The 21,402-nt window shown below is 29.6% G+C and overlaps 1 non-coding gene across 1 annotated transcript; it reads right to left on the bottom strand.

Moving 5' to 3' along the window:
- Positions 1–4,916: 4,916 nt before the first annotated feature.
- On the bottom strand, positions 4,917–5,040 carry MIR4406 (microRNA MIR4406). The gene has a single exon (NR_048745.1). It is a non-coding gene; the product is annotated as a microRNA MIR4406 (primary transcript).
- Positions 5,041–21,402: the final 16,362 nt, after the last annotated feature.

Here is a 21,402-nt window from a genome sequence, read left to right as displayed (position 1 = left end):
AAAAGTGCAACAAAGAAAACAAATCTTTGCCAAGATAACTGATTGCTGATTTGAGAAGACATTTAGACAGATGTTATAAACATGAGACAAATAATAGTAGAAATGAGAGAGCAGGAATAAATTACCAGGAATAGTGCGAAATTTCAGAATCTTCAAATAAAAACCAATTGACCTCTTTCAAAAGAACATCTTCTGCTTCCTCTTCACTTAATTCTGGAGGAAACAAAGAAACAGAAAATTAACAAGAATCATCAGGTCATCTGCCAGACAAAATTGTGCTTTGCCTTGCAATTTTCACTGTTTGAGTTATGTGTGAATAACTCTAGAGCTTTTTGAATGACAGAACAAAAGAAGTATCAAGATGTACCAAGCTGTTGCATGGAATGGTGCTGCTCTTATTGCACCTTTGTGCAAGGTGTATCTCCTTGAATTGAAACTACAAATATAATTTTACGCGAAACAAAACAACCACCATATTGAATCGAAAGCATAGCTATAAATATTCAAATCTCCTTGACCTACAAAGTATTTAGTATCACGACTATCTAGCTGCCAATAATCCGCCAAAAAAGGCACTGCATCATATTCTTAAAATGACCCAGACAATCATTTTCAGCAGACTTGAAACAATTTTACTTCATTCCAAGTTCAAGGTGAGTAGCAAAGTCACAAGCGGGTTAACAATCCCTTTGTCTCATACCAGGATAGTTCATGAACCTTAGCCATTACAATGATTTATGAATATAAATTAAAAACATGTAGGCGGGAAAGAAAATTTGCTATCCATAATAAAATAATCCTCTCTAACAGTGCGTGAGATGCAAATTTAAAGCAAGGTGACTTGTCAATTATCAACTTATTCTTATCATTGTATGTCAACAGTCACTAATCACAAACAACATTCACACCAAGCATGCCAAATAACACAACCATAGATGCACAAAGTATTAAAGAAGACGCAGAAGCAGAAAGCATTGCAGTCCATAATATCCAATAATCTCAATCATCCATTGATCGTTCCTTACTAATAAATGTCAAAATCAGCGAATTCTACAATGCAGGAAATACAATCAGAAAAATCTCTAAATTCCAAAACCAAAAATAGCATGTATCCTCTGGAAAATAAGATGCCGCCACCCCCTTTCCGTGTTCTCCACCATAGTAGCATTCCCATACTTGTAATAAAGATTCAAGAACAAATCACACCACTTTAACAAACCAAACAAAATAAAACAAAAACAAAACTTTCCCAAACCATTCCCAAATTCTCAATCAAACACTCACCTATCCTCTTCAGGCACATCAGTATGTGTTAGCTTAACAACCGTAACACCCGATTCAGGCTCCTCAAACACAAGCCTCACCTGCAAATAAACACAGATAATCACATTATTGTCATTTATGATTAAAATCATTATTTTTTTCTAACCATTTAGTACAAAACCCAAAAACACTTACTGTGGATTGAACTCCATCATTCTAGCTTCCAAACCTCCATCTCTGAACAATCAACTTACCCTCCTGCAACTCCAAATTAGTTCCAGTAACCGACCCATAAAAAATGCTAAACTCACCCTCAACCTCCTTACTAATCCTCACATTGCTCTGTGTAAAACCCTTCCACCTATTCTCATCCATCAAAATCTCAAACAAATCTTTAGCTCTTTATTCTCATCCTTCTTTGGCGCAGAAGTTGTTGTTTTCGTCGTTTACGTGAAATCAGAAGTGTGTTGCTTGAATAGGGTAGGGCTTGAACAACGAACGGCTAGGGCTTCAATGTGAAATCAGAAGTGTGAGCAAGCTACGCACAGGATTTTTTTTAATTACTTTTTTTTCAATTACGACGTTTTTTTACTAATATCCGCCAGAAATATTGTTGCATATAACATTCTAAGGCGGTTTTCAATAACCGCCTTAGAAAGTGTGTCGTAAAATGAATTTTTCAGCAGAATAATTACAAAAATGTCACCGTACAACTTTCTAAAGTGGTTCCTTCTACAACCGTCGTAGATTAGGTGTCGTAAAAAGCCTTATTTTTAGTAGTGTATTTTTCATTGCATATAAGGCACAGTGCCACAATGTTTATGTTCTTTAGATGTTAATTACTCTTTTAAATTGCTTTTAACTGGCATCACCTTTTATGCATGATTGTTTGGCTTGCCTTTTGCTAATTAAGCATTTCCTTATCAGGCAATATATGTTTTTGGAGTTGGGGTCCCATTGTTCAATCACAATGTTGGAAGCACTCATACGATCAAGTGGAGTTTGTGGATAATACATAAATTATTGCTTGCAGCAACATATGGCTTCATTTTATTTGCAAATTTCTCCAAATGGAGAGAGAAGCTGCCTCGTGTGTGTCACTTCTAATTCTGTTGGCAGTTGTGTTCTAAATGGATTCATATTCTAACTTTTAAATTTTCTTTCATCTTTGCAGCAAGGCCATCTTTCCACAACTATGTTGCTGTAATGTTTATCTTCAGTGTGGTTACCCGGTTTGCTTGTGGACTAGCAGCAATTGACACTGGACTCGGCAATGGGTAATCTTATATACCTTCTTTGTAATTAGAACTTAGAAAAGGTACTAAATTATCATCTCCATATCTTCAGCATGAATGACATATAATCCTTCTTATTTGTAGGTTGTATGATCTCACTGTGCTTTGTTATCACTCTTTGTCATCAGCATGAATGCCATCTCGCTTGTGGACAGCGCATATTACTCCGCTCTTGGAATTCTAAGGTAATTAATTCCTTATTAGCATTTCCATTTTTAGTTAAACTATATACTTAGTCTCTATAGTTAAACTATATACTTAGCATTTCCATTTTTTGTCTGTGCACCGTAAATATTAGACTTTCTAACTAAATCAAGTTGAACTCTGCTCCGTCAACATCTCAATGATATGTTGGATTTGTATGACCCTACCTACCTGTGAAATGCAGCTATAGGAATAGTGCTTTTGAAATTGATCATATTTTTATTAACCAAGGACATACTTACTAACCAAGAAAAAATACTCAAAAATCCACACAACATTAAGATATCTTTCTGAAGAATGTTGGTTTGCAATGAAGGAATTTGTTGGAGAGTTCTTTTTTTACTTTTATTCTTCTTCTTTTCTTTCTAATAAATGAATCTTTCATAAAGAATGTGAACTTGCTCTAGGTTGAGTTTCGCAGTCTTTTTAAACTTGTTGCATTCCAGAACTATTTTTTTAACAAGACTATTCTACTGGTGTGTCCAAACTTTTTTAACAAGACTATTTTACTGTTTATGTATTTTGCTAACTATGTCCAATATACCAATTAGAGTGATATCATGGATGCTACTAGTAACTAAACACACGGGAGGTTAGTTATAATTATTATTTGTTTTTAAAATATTACTACAACGTTATATAGCTGCTTATAAATTCACTCCACTCTATTTTTTAACAATTATTATTTGTTTTCAAAATATTACTACTAGTAGCTGACGCAAGTACTCCTTGTTCTCAATTCAAAATTAATAATTATTTATATAAATAATAAATAATGTATTATATTTATTAAATAAAATATTTATTTAAATAATTATATTTTGTATTTCCCATGAATGACATTTTGTTTCCAGTGTTAAAATGATCGATCTAAGATTTTGACAACAACAAAAATTGATCTTAAATAATATCTCAATTTTTTTTACGTACAGATTCAAAAATCTCACTTTTTGACACATTAGTATAGGATTAATTAGTGGTAGCAGTTTGGAGAAACACATGACGTATTCATTTTAGTACTAAAGAATATAATAATTGATACATTAAAGGTCTAATTATTTGTAGAGTGTTGATTACTTGGAAAAAATAATTTTAATTATTTTAATGATTAATGTGTCAAAATCAATTTAAGATATTTGCACGTGTTCCTTAATATGCATAATTATTGGCAGTGTCTTCTTATTTTTTATACGATTTGGACATGGTCTGAAGTTTTCTCTCACTCTAAGTTTAGCAAAAAATACTAGTCTTTTACTTGATGAACATTGCTTCTATTTGTTTTCTTAAATTCTATTTTTATCATATTTATTTCTTAAAAAATGTGATTGTTTTCTTCTAAGTTAATATAGGATACAATGAATTTTCTTTTAAATAAATATGATTTTTTTTTTGCAATTATGATTTGAGCTAGTCTCCAAAGCAAGCAGTGTAAATTTTCATTCATTAAAGCCTCACTTTTGAATTGAGTCTCTTTGTAGTGAATGATGCCTTTAATGTTTGAGAGATGGCTTTGAATTTGATCCTTAGTTTACTGTTGCAGTATTATGGACCAACATTTGTCCATGATGCAAGCAAGATGGCTATATCACCTCCACAATATGTGGACCCTTACGCACTCCTAGAAGATGAAAGGATATCTCAAATAGCACCACGGCTAAACTAAAGGCAAGACCACACATACTTAGCTCTTAGGAATCTAGTTGCATATATCAAATTTTTGTTTACTTGGCCTTGTTATCTATTTTGCGTTCATCATTGACTCAATTCTTACATTATAGTTTGACAGAAACATGAAAATTCAAATATTTCTCTATATTTTATTCAGTTCATTTTGCATGATAACCTTAACTACCAGATGATTTGAATTCTAAAGTTGGCTTCCTTTGGGGGAAAACTGGAAAATTATGGATGGAAGGCATCAATAATGTATCTTGTTTAACCTTTTAAATTTTCTTGGAAATAAATGAATTGTTAATATTAAGCTATTATTATGTTAAATTTATTTGCCCAGTAACCTGTATCTAATTATCTAACCTATTTGTGTGTGCAAGTTTCATATTTTCCTAATGTAATATTCTATTTAAGAAAGTATTGTTTGTTGGTTTCTCTTGTATTATCAATTTGTGCATCTGTAATTCTATTTAAAAAAAAATGCATTCTACATCGGTTCTGAGACGACCGATGTAGAATGCTAACGATTCTAAAACGGTCACATGTCGAAGGCCGTCTTAGAATGATTATCATTCTACACCGGTTCTCTCAGAATCAATATAGATTGTTCAACATTCTAAGACGATCATTTACAACCGTCATAGAAAAGGTTTTTCCTTTTTACAACATCGCCTATAACCACGGTTGAAAATTGATGTAAAATGGCTCGAATAACCGATGTACAAAGCCTTTTTTATAGTAGTGTATCTTTTAGATATATGTTTCACACACTATTCTCATAAAATTTCTCTCTCAATAATCTTAAAATACCTCGTTTTATTTTTTTCTCTAGATTATAATCATTTATCTCCTTCAATCTATCCTATTCTATCTATATTTTTAAATTAAATTTTAATATATTTTCAAAGAAATTATCAATAGTTAAAAATAATCTCATAGAACAATTAAAATTGTTAATTATAAATCTAAAATAGAATTTATATAATTAAATATATTTATTTATTATAATTTTTATTATAATATAATTTATATATTAAAAATATTTATTGTGAATTTTAATTAGACTAAATTATTTTTTTGGTCTCTTTTTTTATTTAATTTATTCAATTTGATTCGTTAATTTTTAAAATAAAGTTAATATTATAATTAATGATGTTAACTATTAGGGACATGTGTCAATTTCATTATTTTTGTCGGATTAATTTTTAATTGTCTGTTAGATAAAAAGAATAATATTGACTTAATTTTAAAAATTAAGAGACTAAATTAAAAAATTTAATAATAAAATACTTAATTGAATGAATTAAATAAAAGAGAGACCAGCTGGTAACAATAAATAAACAAGCTAAAATAATTTTAACATTTTTTTTATAAAAATTAAATAAAAGAAGAGTTAAAAAAAGAGGAATGTGAAATATAAAAAAAAAAAAACAAAAGATAGCACAAAGCGAAGTGAGAGTAAAAAAAAGAAGGAAACGGTGACTTTTTTCCTTAAAAATGGTAGACATTATCACATTAGCCTTTAAAATAAAAAAATACTATATAAGTCCTTAAAATATCAAATAAGTATACAAATAAATATTTATATTTTTAGATTTTTTTTTCATCAAGAACCTGCAGTAAGTGATGTGAATATGATCATAACGCCTCACAGTATAAATTTAGGAGCTGGCTAAAGTGGCCACAGACCAAAACAAAAATTATACGTAGTTACGTTATTCCTCTCTTTTCCATATTGTGATGTGTGCGTGTCACATGCAGTGTCATTGGGACATGTCAAATTTGGTCACTTGCATACACCAAACAGCTTCGTCGGCAGCGGCAGCAATCATGCCAGAGCCTTTTCTTTGTTTTTCTTGGAATCTTCTCTCATCACGTTAAGTTTGCACAACACAATGCGTTGCATTTGCACCTTCATGCATGAACATGATGCATCACGCCTCACTCACAGTCACATGCCTTCAATTCTAACTAGCGTCCCCATTGATAAAAAAACCTGCCAAGTTTACGTTGTTGCATTATTATTAATCAATTAATTCAATTACCAGCAACTTTTTGTTCCTGGTTTCGTAACCAATGGACTGCATTTAATTTAATAAAATCGATTTTTTCTTTTATTGCTTTTTGGATTAGCTAGCTAAGCCCTCCTTTTAATTTCTCTGCTCATTTTGATTTTGCTATGTTCTTACGCTCCTAGATTTTAACTTCCAACGCCTTGCGAGTGCGACCACACTGCACCAAAATGAATGACACTTTGTTTAATTTGACCAATTGAGTCGCTTTTCTTTGCGCCCACGAAATGGGCCCACCACCATTGATGCTCTTGTGACTAATAGCATAGCAAATTTTCTTTGATTCTGCCTCCCAATTTTTGGTTGTGTAAAAGGTTGGCATCAAACCACATTACAGCCGTACAGAAGCCGTGTTAGGTGCTAGGTAGTCAGTATTATTGGGTATGGTAGTGTTCAACGTTAAGCTACTTTGGGTTCTTCGGTAGAATAAAAAGAAACCAAATAAAAATAAATTGAGATGAAAATTTTAAATTAAAATAAAGTGTAAAATATAAATTTTATTTTATTTTATCCTAACATGTTGTGGCATGGTTGACTATATATAACCGTGTCTTTTAATTATAGAATTAAATGTTCGATTGTTAATTCATTACACACAAAAAAATATTAGTTAGAAGAGATTAATCTCTTAAATAAATTTTAATACCTCCGGAGATTTCTTTTCTCCTAACCAAAAATACCCCAGTTCACATGGGAAAAAGAAGTACTGTACTAATGTTTGAATTAAAATCAGAAAAATACACTTTCTTAAAAAAATTTAAATTGCAATATTTTTTAGCTATGAATATTTTTGAGCTCTTTTAAATAAAATCTAAACACACTCATTTTATGGTAAACATGCATAATTGTCATTAAATGTTGATTCTAACATATATTTTTATTAATAAAATAGAATTGAAATTTATATAAAAATATTACATAAATGTGTCTATCCATATTCTTTTATATTTTTCATCTATTTCAACAGATAATTTTATCAATGATTCAATAACTTAATTTTAACTTTAGCTTTCAGTAAATGCTAAATTTTCAGCTTTTAAACTAGTTTTATCAATCATAACTTTAAAATTTTCATATTATATATATATATATATATATATATATATATATATATATATATATATATATATATATATATATATATATATTATTTTAGGATTTTTTAACCAATGGCCTAAGTTAAGAAATTAAAAAATAAATTTCTTATTGGAAACCATGTAGGTGTGCATTTTAAAATCATAGCTAGAAACATATTTTTCTACATCCCAACAAAAAAATTTTCCTTTTTTTTATTTTCTAAACTAGTGTTTTAACTGTGACACTCTCTACCCCGACATACATATAAATAAATAAAATATATAAAAATACTGATAAATAAATTTACGTAGGTAAAAGGTTCACATTCACTTCGCTATTACCAAATAAAATTTATTAAAAACATATCCGACTCAGAACAAGGCTGTCAAAGTTTACAACATTTTTTTTGTTAAATCAGTGAGATAAGATAAAATAAACTAACATCATGCAATTAAAATAAAAATTTATCCCCAATGTCACATCCTATTAGAACACTGTGTCCTAGCATCCTCTAACACGAGGTTCATTAAAGTCACCCACCTAGTCATTTGCTCCCACGAACACATGGTTCGAGATTATCACAAGATCCAAACACAAATATCACACAGAGAGTGGGTTATCACATTTTTATAAAAAAAAAAATACAAATAAACAAAGACGTAATCCAAATAAATTATAGAAGTATTTATAACATAACTCAATTTAATACAACTCACGTCACTTCACCACTTTATCATTTAAAATTCATTTTTCAATCGCCAATCACATTACACATGAATCACACACTCAGGTCAAGACGCAATAGCACTCATCAATTTCATAATAGACAATTAACAAGCTTTATGCAACAATTGTACTAAGACTCAAGCCTATATGCAATGTGATACCATGTCAGTGAAAAACCACCCTGAGGCGCTTAGGAGTACATAACAAGACACACCATACAATGGGTATGTCAGGTCACTCTCACTAAGTAAAATCATAAGGTGACCAGTCAGGGTCACTCTATTTTGCGAGAATGCTCCAACCATATGAGATCAACATAGACTTAAAGGAGCACTCAAACTGAGTGTCTTTACCCCCAATGCCTAGAATCCAAAGAATCCGTTAGGATCTCACCTTCTTGATTCAGGTCCAACTCCTAAAACAATTTTTTTGCACGCAGACATTGCTCATGAATTATATAATACCCACAACCTTACACTCGTGTTTCAAACACGTTTAACACATTGTGCTATAATTTAACATTGGTTCCTAACTAGGAAACCTACACTTTTCCTTTAATACTACGCATAAACACTTTTCTCAAGACAAACACCAGTCGGATTATTGTATAACTCACAGCTCATAACACAAGTATTATCACATCAAGTGTTAACCACATACTTATTCACAATCAAATCTCATGTCCACAATTTAACATCTCATAATGTCACAATCCACTATCACATTTTTACATGTATCTCACAAATTAACACATGTTCAACTTTACACTTATACTCAATCTCAATAAAAATATTATAATTTCAAAGCAACATGTTATCCCACAATTCATCGCATATTCAATTTATCATTTACACACAATTTTAATCACAATTTCATGATCTCAATATTACAATTTATCATGCTCACCTAGTAAATCTTATCCAAAATACAAACAATTTATACAAGAATGTTTCTCACAACATGAGGAGTAAAACCCCTTAAACAATTTCACATAATCATATCAAAATCAAGGAATCAAAATCATATGTAAAAAAAACACAAAAACACCAAGAGCACTCAATTTATCAACCAATTTACATCAGGACATCAATTGGTTCGTCAAACACAACAATATCATATTTATAATCATAAAGGAAAAAATATAATTCAATAAACATCCTAAAATAAACCCAATTTAATCCTCTAAGGATCCCTACACATGTTCATTCTAATCCCAATTGTGATAAACTCATCCCTTACATCTAAGGAGGCTCACGTGTGTAGTCCAATAATGATAGCTACGTTTCTAGTAGCTCCCTAAGATTCCTCAAATTTTTCCTCTGTTTGCTCTGTTAGGGTTTCCAAGCGTTAGAGAAAAAGAGAACAGATTGTAACCTCCATTTTACTGTAATGTGTGAGGGACATTTCTCTCTCTATGGACGTTATTTCATGAATCCCAATGATGAAGATGTGGAAAAGAGATTCCAAAGGTGGTGTCCAAATTTCACGATGATCCAACGATTAACAAATCCGAGATCGTCATTTTACTTAGACAGGTTTGAGTGTATGCGAGAAAAAGAGAGGGTTTTGGGAGGAGGAGGAGAAGGGAAAATAAAATTGAGAGAAAGAGGAAGTGTAGAGACTATGGTCTGAAAACTGACCCAACATGTCTCTATTTATAGCTAGGGTACTCTTAGCCTATTATTTACTCTATTTTTTATTTATTATTTTATAAATAAATACTATTTTATTTCCTATCAAATGAATAAATCAAATATCCTTTTTATTTTCCTTCAAACCATTATTTTAATAAAATTATTTTTTCTTATTTATTTAATTATAAAAAACTCACATTTTTTCTAAAACTATATTTATTTTTAACTAAAAAACCTTTTTAATTTATTTTTAAAAAAATGGATGTTACATAACTTGTTAGCATTTGTCATATGCTCCAATAACTAGTAACAAAATATTAAATAAAGGTATATTACATAGAAGAAGAAAATACATGTACAATTAAACTTTGAAATTTGAAAATAAAAATGATTTTGGGATATAAAATAAAACCGAAGGTTAAAGAGTGTTGAAAATATGAAAATATTTGAGTTAGGACATTTGTATGGAAATATTTATTATTTTTTTTCATTTTCAAATTTTTTAAGATTTAGAAAACTTGTATGGAATAGAAAATACTCTAAATTCTCATTATGTTTTAACTTTTTTTAGAAAAGGCTGGAAACGTGATGGTACTTAATTTGAGTGTTTATTTTCTGTTTTCATTTTCTCAAAATAATTTTCATTTTCAAATTTTAAAGATTTAGAAAACATACATCAAGAAGAAAGTACTCTAAAGTGTCATTGTGTTTTTACTTCTTTAAAAAAGAATGAAAACTTTAATTTGTTATTTTCAGTTTTGAATTTGTTGTTTAAAATATTGTTGGAGAAAATGTTTTCAACATTTTAAACAAACATATTTTCACTCTAATTTTTTTTGTTTTCTTTGAAAATGAAAATAGAAAACACTCAAACCAAGCATCACTTGTTATTTTCAGTTTTGAGCTTGTTTATAAAAATATTTCCAAAGAAAATATTTTATAAATTTTAAGCTAATGTATTTTCATTCTTATTTTTTGTTTTCTTTAAAAATGAAAACAAAAAACATTCCTGAACTCACCTTGTAGGCAACAAGCAAGCACACCCCTTCCCAGTTGTATCTCCTGAACTCATATGTAAGTAAAAAAGTGATCTTGTTAGACTTAAATATAATAAAATTTAATTAATTTTGTCATATTTAATGCTATAATTTCTAAAACGTCTTTCATCTAATTCTAATTTTATTTTCAATTACTCTTTTTTATTCATAATAGTATTTTTCAATGAAAGATATTTTATAAATAACTTTAATTTTTACTTGAGATTAGAAAAATTAAATGATGTCAATTAATTTTTTTAATTAATATAAAAATTAATTTTTTTATATATGAGTTGAGAGGAAATATTATGTTAAACCTAAAACAACTATAAATTTGTGTTGAACAACATTTGTTTCAGAACTAATTAATTGCAACATGCTCCAGAGTGAAATTGGTGAATAGTTACTTTTTATTTTAATCGATGATAATAGTGTTGAAAAACGAATCTACGTACGGTTAGTAATGAATAATTGAATGGGATTATGAATTGATAAGGCAGGGTGGTATTGGTAATACTACTTGCATAGGTACTAGGGATTATGGAATTTGCACGGTTTTAATTTCGCCTTAACTGGGGTCGACGTACTGTGATTCCCTTCGATCAAGATCTTTAGCAGTTCTATTTTTAACTTCATAAATCTCAACCATTAATATATTTTTTTAAATAAAATATTAACAAAAATATAATTAAAAAAAGAATGAATGGTAAAAAAATGAAACCGCACCTCTTCAGTTATTATAGGGTATCCGTATCTGATTTCCTTACAGTTGATCAGCATCTTGTCTTGATCATAAACACGGGAAAGGAGATAATACATCAGAACCACACATTTCAGGCAAGGAATTCCCATAATTACTCTTTCTTGTTCTTTTTTTTTTTCCCTACTTTTGAAAGCCACACGACATTAATGTACGGATAACTTACTAGTGGGATACGCATAAATAACTAAAAATGTTATGTTTGAAAACAAATTATAACAATGGGTAAAAATAAACATTACAAGAAATTCGAATTAGCGGCGGTTTTAACCACCAGTAAATCACATGTTTAATGGACGCTAAATCCCAGCTTTTTTTAGTGAAAGCCCCGTACATGCTTCATATTATGGTTTTTTTTTCACTCAAAAGGTGTATTTTATTTTTTCGTATTTTTCATATGGGGGACGGTCTTTAATTAATTACCAAAAGAGATAAGTTGTAACAAGTATTACTTGTTCTGAGTTAGAAGTTGTAATACCTATTTAATTTTTTTCACTAAAGTCGTAAACAATTTTACGATTTCAGTATAATTTTTTTTACGACTTCGAAGTCATAATATTTTTTTTTACTACAACTTCAAAGCTGTGATTTTTTTTCTTTTTTGGTAGTACGACTTCAAAGTCTTAATACCTTTTTTTAATAAAGGTTTTAAATTATTTTATGGTAATTATTTTATTTTATTTTGTTTTGTTTTCAAATTTTTTAAAATTGTTAAAAAATATTAATTTAATTATTAAATAAATAATTTTAATTTTACTTGCTATTAGTTTTATTTAATATGTTATATATTTTTAATGTTTTATTATTTAAAATCTTTTTAATATTGTTTTATTTAAATATTTTTGTTTATTTAAAATTTAGATAATCTTTTAATAATAAAAGTAATTGTTAAATTAAAAAAACATAATACATTAATATAAAATGAACAATAAAAATTAAAGAAAAACATAAAAAGTAGAAACTATTTTAGTCATCTACTTATTTGGATAGATAGTTAGTGCAACTATGTCCTTCATTTTTACACTATGATCATTTTTTACACCTATTTGAAATTGGTTTGTCCTTCACTTAAAATTTTAGTATCTCTTTTTATTTTAGTATCTATCTTTATTAATAAATTATATAAATTTCAAATAAACCAAAAATATTTAAATAAAAAATATTAAAAAGATATAATGTATTTTAAATAATAAAACATTAAAAAAATATATAACATATTAAATAAAACCATAAAAATATATAACATATTAAATAAAAATAATAACAAGTAAAATTAAAATTATTTATTTAATAATTAAATAAACAAATTTTTTCAATTTTAAAAAATTTGAAACCAAAACAAAATAAAATAAAAAAATTATGGTAAAAATAATTTAAAACTTTTATTTAAAAAAGTATTACGACTTTGAAGTCGTAATACCAAAAAAGAAAAAAAAATTTACAACTTTTAAGTCGTAAAAGCAAAACAAAAAAATTACGACTTTAAAGTCGTAAAAAAAATTTATACTGAAGTCATAAATTATTTACGACTTTAGTTACAAAAATAATTAAAGACTTAATGGGTGTTATGACTTCTAACTCAGAAGTCATAACATCTATTACGACTTATCCCCTTTCGATAATTAATTCAAAACCAACCCCATATAGAAAATACAAAAAAAAAATACCCCTTTTGGGTAAAAAAAGCCTCATATTATATTGACTAAACTCGGATCACTGAAAAATCAAACCTACTTCAGGCAACTTTTCTTTGAACTCCATTTACATTTCTTGTAAAATGCATGATTTTATATTGTGGTTATAGTCACAATTGCAATTTTGTTGTGAATTTTTATATTAAAAAAATGAAAAAATGTAGCTGACGCATCCACAATAAGAGTCGTAATACATATGATGGACCAAAAGAGACCTAAGATAAGTAAAATTAAGTGGCTTAATTAAGGATTTTATAAGATGGCCTTAGAATATTAAAATATTAATCATAAAAAATAAAATATTATTGTATTGTTTTATAGTGAATAACAATAACCATCCCATGTGGGTTGTTTTTATTACATTGGGTACTCCTACTTTTTTGAACCTTAAAGAAAACTTATTTTTGGCTTTCTGTTTCAATGATCATTCTCGGATGTTTTAGGCATGAAAACGTTAGTTTAAAAGTGTCACATGAGGAACATGTGATTTTTGTTGAATTTTCTTTGCCTAAAATGTGTCTATTCCTTTCTTTTAACTTTGTATTTTTTTTTTTTGTTTCTTGTTGGGTGTTTGTTGAAATGTCTCAATTAAGAATTGCTTCTTCTTCAAGTGTCAATGGTAGTGGAGTAATTTGCAATTGCTCTAAGCAAATTGTGAATGATTGAAAAATAAGATAAATGTGTGTCCGACCCATTTATGCTTTAGCTTGTCAACATGTAAGAGATAATGACATCAATTGTCTCCTCAAAGTGACATAGGAGCTTTAGATTCTTCATCAAGATCTACCTCATTGGTTGTCTCATATTCAATCCCAGATGAACCATTTAAAAAACTAGCAAGAATGTCTCTTCCTCACTCACATGAACTTCATCAAGACATGGACTGAGATTTACAATGTCAGGTTCTTCATTGATGGGTTGCTGTTCTTCATGAACAAAATGCTCATTTGAAGGATGCACAATATTAGGATCAACAACAGGATCATCCATCATCCATCGTGTTCTCTATGCTCCACCAACACACAAAAAAAAGTAACTAAACTAGTGGTCCACCATCACAACAAATAAATAAAATTGAGTGCCCCCTATATAACAGAGAAAATAAAATAAACCCTAAACTACAAATTCAAAAAACTAATGAACCTTTTAGTAGTTCCAATACCCTAACACTCTTTGTCTCCCTTCTTCAAAACCCTAAGCTGTGTGAAACAACAATGCAGAACAGTAATGCAAAATTGAGTTTGACTCCCTTCTCCTTCCAAATGAGCAACTTTAATTTCTACCACTGCACAATCGTCCAATAACTACAACACGAATGTTTTCATATGGAAGCCCCAATTTTGGCCATATATCTCAACCAAACCCTAAACCTTCTTGTAAAGAGAGAAAAGGTAGAAATAACAGATGAAAAGAGAAAAAAAAAGTTGTTGATATGAGTAAGTGAAATGGGAAAGTTTAGATTAACAACTTATTGTAATTATTTTTTTTCTTTTATTTAATTTACTAATAAAATTTTATGGAGTTAATAGATGAGATTAAAAGTAATGTCAAAAAAAGGATGGCAAGTGTAATAAAAGTAAACCACATGGGTGATCATTGTAATTAACTTTGTTTAAATATTATGTGTGTGTGATTCTCCTTTATTATTTCATTCTTAGACTTTATAATTTTCATAAATAAGCATTTTCAATTTTAATTTCATTTCAATTGATTCTTACACTTTATCTCCTTTTTAATAATAGTATATTTTTCTAAGATGGGAATTAAACTAGTAGTAAAGAAGAAACACTACTAGAAACAAAGCATTTTACGATGCTTGAACAATGACCTTTGTACCAAAATCGTCATTGTTCCATAGGGTGGTGGCAATTTTGTAATTATTAGACGCCTTAACGACGAGTTTATGTAAAACCACCATAAATTACTAAAAAGCTACATTTTAAGGCGCACGTTCATCGACACTTATTGAAGAACCGTTGTTGTCCGAGTAGTGGTGACAATTTTGTAAATACTGCCAATATTTCAAAGGCGGTTTCGCAAAAACCGTCTTTGAATGTTGGCAATTTTTATTTGCATCAGCCCTAGCCATCTCACTCCGACTATCTTTCTTCTTCCTCCTCTCTTCTCTCAATCCCCACCCACCTCGCTCTCTTCGCATGCGCCCTCCTTCGAGGTCTCCTCGACACTTAACCTGCGTCAACAATGACATTGGTGATGGCCCTGACCACTACGAGATGGATGAGGACGAAATGGAGGAGAGAGCTCGACAACAAGAAGGACTTCGACATCAAGTACAACCTCTTTATCCCTGTTGTCGCCACTATCGGCACCGGCGATGATAACATTGTCGTTGCTAAGAGCAAGAGCTTCGTGTCCATGCAGGGCTGGGACTTTGACACAATTTTCTGCCTAGTCGATTGCGACTTCTTAATTCGCAAGCCCCCCGACCCCGACAATGATGTCTATGATTTTAGAGAGGTTCCTAACCCTAATAATACCACGCTTTGAATCCATGCATACCTCTTCTTTTCTTTGTTCAACTTTTCACCGTTGAGTTTTGAATTGTTGTTCGTTTGTAAATGTATGTTACTCCTCTAGATACAAATGTTTATTCAATTCCCAAGGTTCTCGCTCCAATGCCGCAGAAGGTAAATTTCACTTCATTTAGACAAGTAATTCATTATTACAAACTCTATAGTATTTAATGGACGCTATCTTTTTTTTTTTTTATCAAATATGTAGTACATTAGATGTTCACAAAGTGATTATGGAAGCTACAATGTGACAAAGCCACCTATTGATGCGCCTTAAGATCTTTTATATAAAATTGAGAGGGAAATCCTCAAGGTATGGCCAGCTTGTTCTCCTTGAGGTTGTAAGTAATATATGAGTTGTGACACCCCCTGCCCCGATATATATATTTATATAATAAAATACATGGAAATGCAGAATTATGTAAAATGATTTTATTCAATAAACATAAAAGAGCTCTTGTGAGTAAAAGTTTCATATTTGCGTTAATCACCAAATTAAAAACTTATCAATTAAGGGTATGGAAACATTTCCAACTCAAAACAAGGCCGTCCAAAACTCTAGAGAATGAACTAAATACTCAACATGTGAAAAAAATGATAAAAACTACATGTCCAAAACTTCATGCAATCAATACAAAAACTCATGCCCCAATGTCACATCCTATCAAAACATTGTGTCTCAGTATCCTCTAGCATGAGGTTCTTTAAAACTATCCATCTAATCATTTGCTCCCATGAACTCAATGTTTGAGATAATCATAGGATCTAAACACAAACAACACACGGGGAGTGAGTTATCACATTCTTCAACGAATAGAGATAAACATAAGCATACATGTACGATATAAATATAACAACAATATAAATATAATAAGGCTCAACTTTGGCATAGTTTGCATCATTTCAACACTTAACACGAAGCATCACTTGTCCTAGAATTTAATCACAAATCACATTACACGCCTTCACGATTAATCATATATTTAAGACAACACATCTCAAATATAACACCGCATCTCACACTTACACAATTCATTATACATCATCACATAACAAGTCACAATAATCATTACACAAGCGCTATGCAACAGATACTCTAAGACTCAATCCTATATGCAATGTGATACCATGTCAGTGAAGAACAACACCAAGGTGCCTAGGAGTACATAACAAGACACACTACACAATAGGTATGTTAGATCACTCTCATTAAGTGAAAAATCATAAGGTGCCTAGGAACCCTATGCTTTCCTTTTAACACCTCATGTTCCTAACTAGAAATCCTACACTTTTCTTTTTAACACCTCAGGTTCCTAACTTGGAATCTTACACTTTTTTTTTAACACCTCGTGCACAAACACTTTTCTCAAGGTAAACACTAGTCTAATTATTGTATAATTCACAATTCACAACACAAGTAATATCACATAAAGTATTAACCAAACACTTGTTCACATCTATATTCCATGTCCATATTTTAACATCTTAGAACGTCACAATCCACCATCACATGTTCACGTGTATCTCAAAAATTAAGACGTGCTCAACTTGCCACTTATACTCAATCTCAATCAAAATTTCATAATCCCAAAATGTCATGTCATTATGCCTCATGAATCATATACATACCACACAATAGTAATATTTACATTGCACAAAACATATATATATATATATATATATATATATATATATATTAAATCGAACTATATTATTTTCAATTAAAAATAGTTTCTAAAACAATTAAATTAAAATTATATCAAAGAAATTACTACTAAGCATTAACTTTACAACTTATTAATTTTTATTTATTACTTTTATTATTGCATGTATATATAACATGTTGATCATCATCGTGGGAAGATACAAGACAAAGACAATAATATGTATAAAATAAGCAACTAAAGAAAAGATTATTTAGAGTACAATTCACATTCTTTAATAAAGTGCAATTGATGTGCGTGGTGTCAAATATCAAAAGTGCAGTGGTATAGGACATAAAAATTCACGTACAATTTTGTTATGATTTGAAATTTTATTTTAATATAACATTACAATACCCTTTTCAATCTACCGCAATATGTAAAACAAAAACAAAGAGATTTCTTTTGAAAATTTATTCTTTAGCACAGTATGCTAGATCCAAATATAAACTCATATCGCAAATTAAATAGTAAAGACATCATACTAATAATTCAGTTTCATCAATTCTAGCTAATTAGAAGAAAAAAAACAATTTCCAAGGTTCACACTCAACAGAAGAACATAATAATTTCGCATTGGGACATCAATTGACTCATCAAACATATATAATTCACAATTATAATTGTAAAGATAGAATCAAAATTGCATAAACACCCCAAAACCCATCCTAATTGATCCTCTAAGGACCCCTACACATGTTCTTACTACTCCCCAACTATGAATAATTCACCCCTTACCTCTAAGAGGATTCGCATGTGTAGTCTGACAGCGATAACGATGTCTCTAACGGTTTTCTAAGATTCCTCAAGCTTTTCTTTTAGTCGTTTTGCTAGGATTTCCAAGCGTTAGAGAGAAGAAGAATAGATTAGAGTCTCAATTTCACTATCTCCATGCGAGGGATATTTCTCTCTCTAAAAACATTATTTCACAAATCCCTATGGTGAAAAGGTGAGAAAATGAGTTTCAAATGTGGTATCCAAATTTTAGGATGATCCAGCAGTTAACGAATCCAAGATGGTAGTTTTAATGAGATATGTTTGGGTGTATGAAAAAGAGAGAGTTTGGAGAAAGGAAGAAGGGAGAACAAATTTGGGAGGAAGAGAGAACATAGAAACATATCATAAATGTAAAAACTAACCTAATATGTCTCTATTTATAGCTAAGTTATTCTGAGCCTATTATTTACTCTATTTTCTTTATTTTATTATTTTATAAAAAGAAAGCTCTAATTTACTCCCTATTAAATAAATAAATAAAACATCCTTTTTTATTTTCTAAAAACACACATTTATTTTATTTACCTTAAAACCATTATTTTAATTAATAAAACTATTTCTCCTTATTTATTTAATTACAAAAAAACTTCATTATTTTTCTAAAACTCTATTTATTTTTAAATAAAATCCTTTTTAATTTATTTTACGAAAAACGGGATGTTACATGAATTATACAATTAATGTGCTTCTTAGAATTCTAATGAAAATTGGGGATTTAAGATGATGGATATTTATTAAAGGAAGATTAAACGTAACTTCTTGAAAGATTGCATGCTTTAGAGTTTGTCTCCAGAGTTGTGAAATATTACTGAACAATGAAATATTATTTAAGGTGATGGATACATACATTATTTCATAGAGTGTTAGTTAGGTGTAAGACACTGCAAAAGGAGTTCTAACCTAGCTTTGACTGATTCTTAGGGTTATGATTTTTGTATTTTGTCTATTAACTTACATGTTGCTTATTTGTTTTAGCTAACTCAAGACAGTTACTTGTTGTTTCATGTGTAATGGTTGCTTGACAACCTATTGGTTTGTCAATGGGCATCTATGATATGTTTCATAGGTATTCAAGTAATGTTATCATATCAAGGAACTTCTATTTTCACTAAAGATAAAAACAACACAGCCTACTTCATTGGGTGACACTTACAAAAGTTAGTTTACTACAATTTCCTTTTTCATCCATTCTAAACCTCTAAAATTTTGTCAGCCTTTTAGGCATTGATGGAATATTCACTCATGTGCTAATTCAAGATTTACATAAAAAATTGCAATAAAAATTAGTTAGTGGACTCTTAATTGAATTTTCATTATGATCTATGAGAACACACACACACACACACACACACACACATATCATTTTGGTTATGCTTTGGCAGCTATGTTGATAGATTTGTTGTTGTCCTTGCAGTGAAACATGACTATGTGTTTGGTGATGACTTGGATTTAAATGAAATAAGCTATGTGTCTAAGGTATTTTGCAGTTTCCTCTCCATCTTACCCTTTTCACTACCTCTCATTCTCACATAAACACTAATATTGGTAATATTTTTCCAATGATTTATTGGCTAATTTATCATATGGCATGTCATGACAGGTTCTCGACGAACTTAATCACCCTATTGTGTATTCTATGTCTCCCAGAACCAGTGTCACACCAGCCATTGCCAAGGACATTAGTGGACTAGTCAGCATGTATAGAATAACAGGAGATGAATGAGATTTACGGGAGGACATCAAGGCTCATTTTGATGTAACGAGGTGATTAAGTTGTCTATATTTCTGTTTAAGTTTTTTTTCCAGCCTTGCAGTATTTTGCAATCATGCTACTTCTTTGTATACATTATGCTATCACCAAATTACATAACTTTTGTTCATTTAATTCTGAACCATGGATTTTTTACCAACTAACATGATAGAAGGAAAAGGTTTAAAGGGAAATTCCTAGCCCAATTTGGACATGCTACCATTTGGATTGCTAATTGATCCAAGTAATGAGACTAGGTTGCTACTTTTTCATTTGCCCATTATGAATGTCATATTGTGCATGAGTTGTTTATTACTTATATGTATGTATTGATCCAGTAACTACTTTTATCTATTATTCATTTGTGTGAACCAGAATCCTCATGTTATTGGAATATGGATTATCATATATATGCTTCATGTACGCCTACACTATTTGTCAATGTAACTCACGTATGTTGAAATTCATTACCAAAATTATTTTTGTAATAATTTATAACAATTGATCTATTTGGGTTTGAATGATTGAAATTACAAGTTTAATTTGGTTTGATATAAAAACAAAATAAATATTTTAAAAAAAATCAACATCGGTTATCAATTAAAACCATCTTAAAATTGTGACATTCTAAGACGATTTAGGAATAAACCGTCTTAGAATATCATGATTCTAAGCTAGTTTTGGGATGACGGTTTTGAGATAAAACCATCTTAGAATATTATGATTTTAAGACAGTTTTTGGATGAAAATATCATATACATGCATTTTATGACGGCTCAAGGATCGTCGTGAAAATTAAATACTTTCCATGATGATATCTTTAAAGACGATTTAGAAACTGTCGTTGAAAGTACTAAATAACTGTCGTTAAAACACGGTTTTCTAGTGGTGAAATCTCAATCATTTAATTTATTTAAAAAATAAAATTCATTAATTTTATTTTCATAAATCACATTTTTCATATATTTAAACATAATAAAATGTAGAATTGAAGAAGTTACATAAAGTCTTTTTGTAGTTATGTAGTGTATATATTCCTTCTTTCTTTTTCTTTTTTTTTTAATACTTTCTCTTGAATTTAAAATCTTTATTATCTTTTAATGTTTGAAAAATTGAATTATAGTAAGAGAAACTAATGAATGACTGAAATTTACAATAAATGAATTTCTAAGATTTTTTCTCTAAAACATATGAAAATTGAATTA

This window comes from Glycine max, chromosome 1, assembly GCF_000004515.6.
Source record: "Glycine max cultivar Williams 82 chromosome 1, Glycine_max_v4.0, whole genome shotgun sequence".
NCBI classification, from domain to species: Eukaryota; Viridiplantae; Streptophyta; class Magnoliopsida; order Fabales; family Fabaceae; genus Glycine; species Glycine max.
This window is presented reverse-complemented; position numbering and strand designations above follow the sequence as displayed.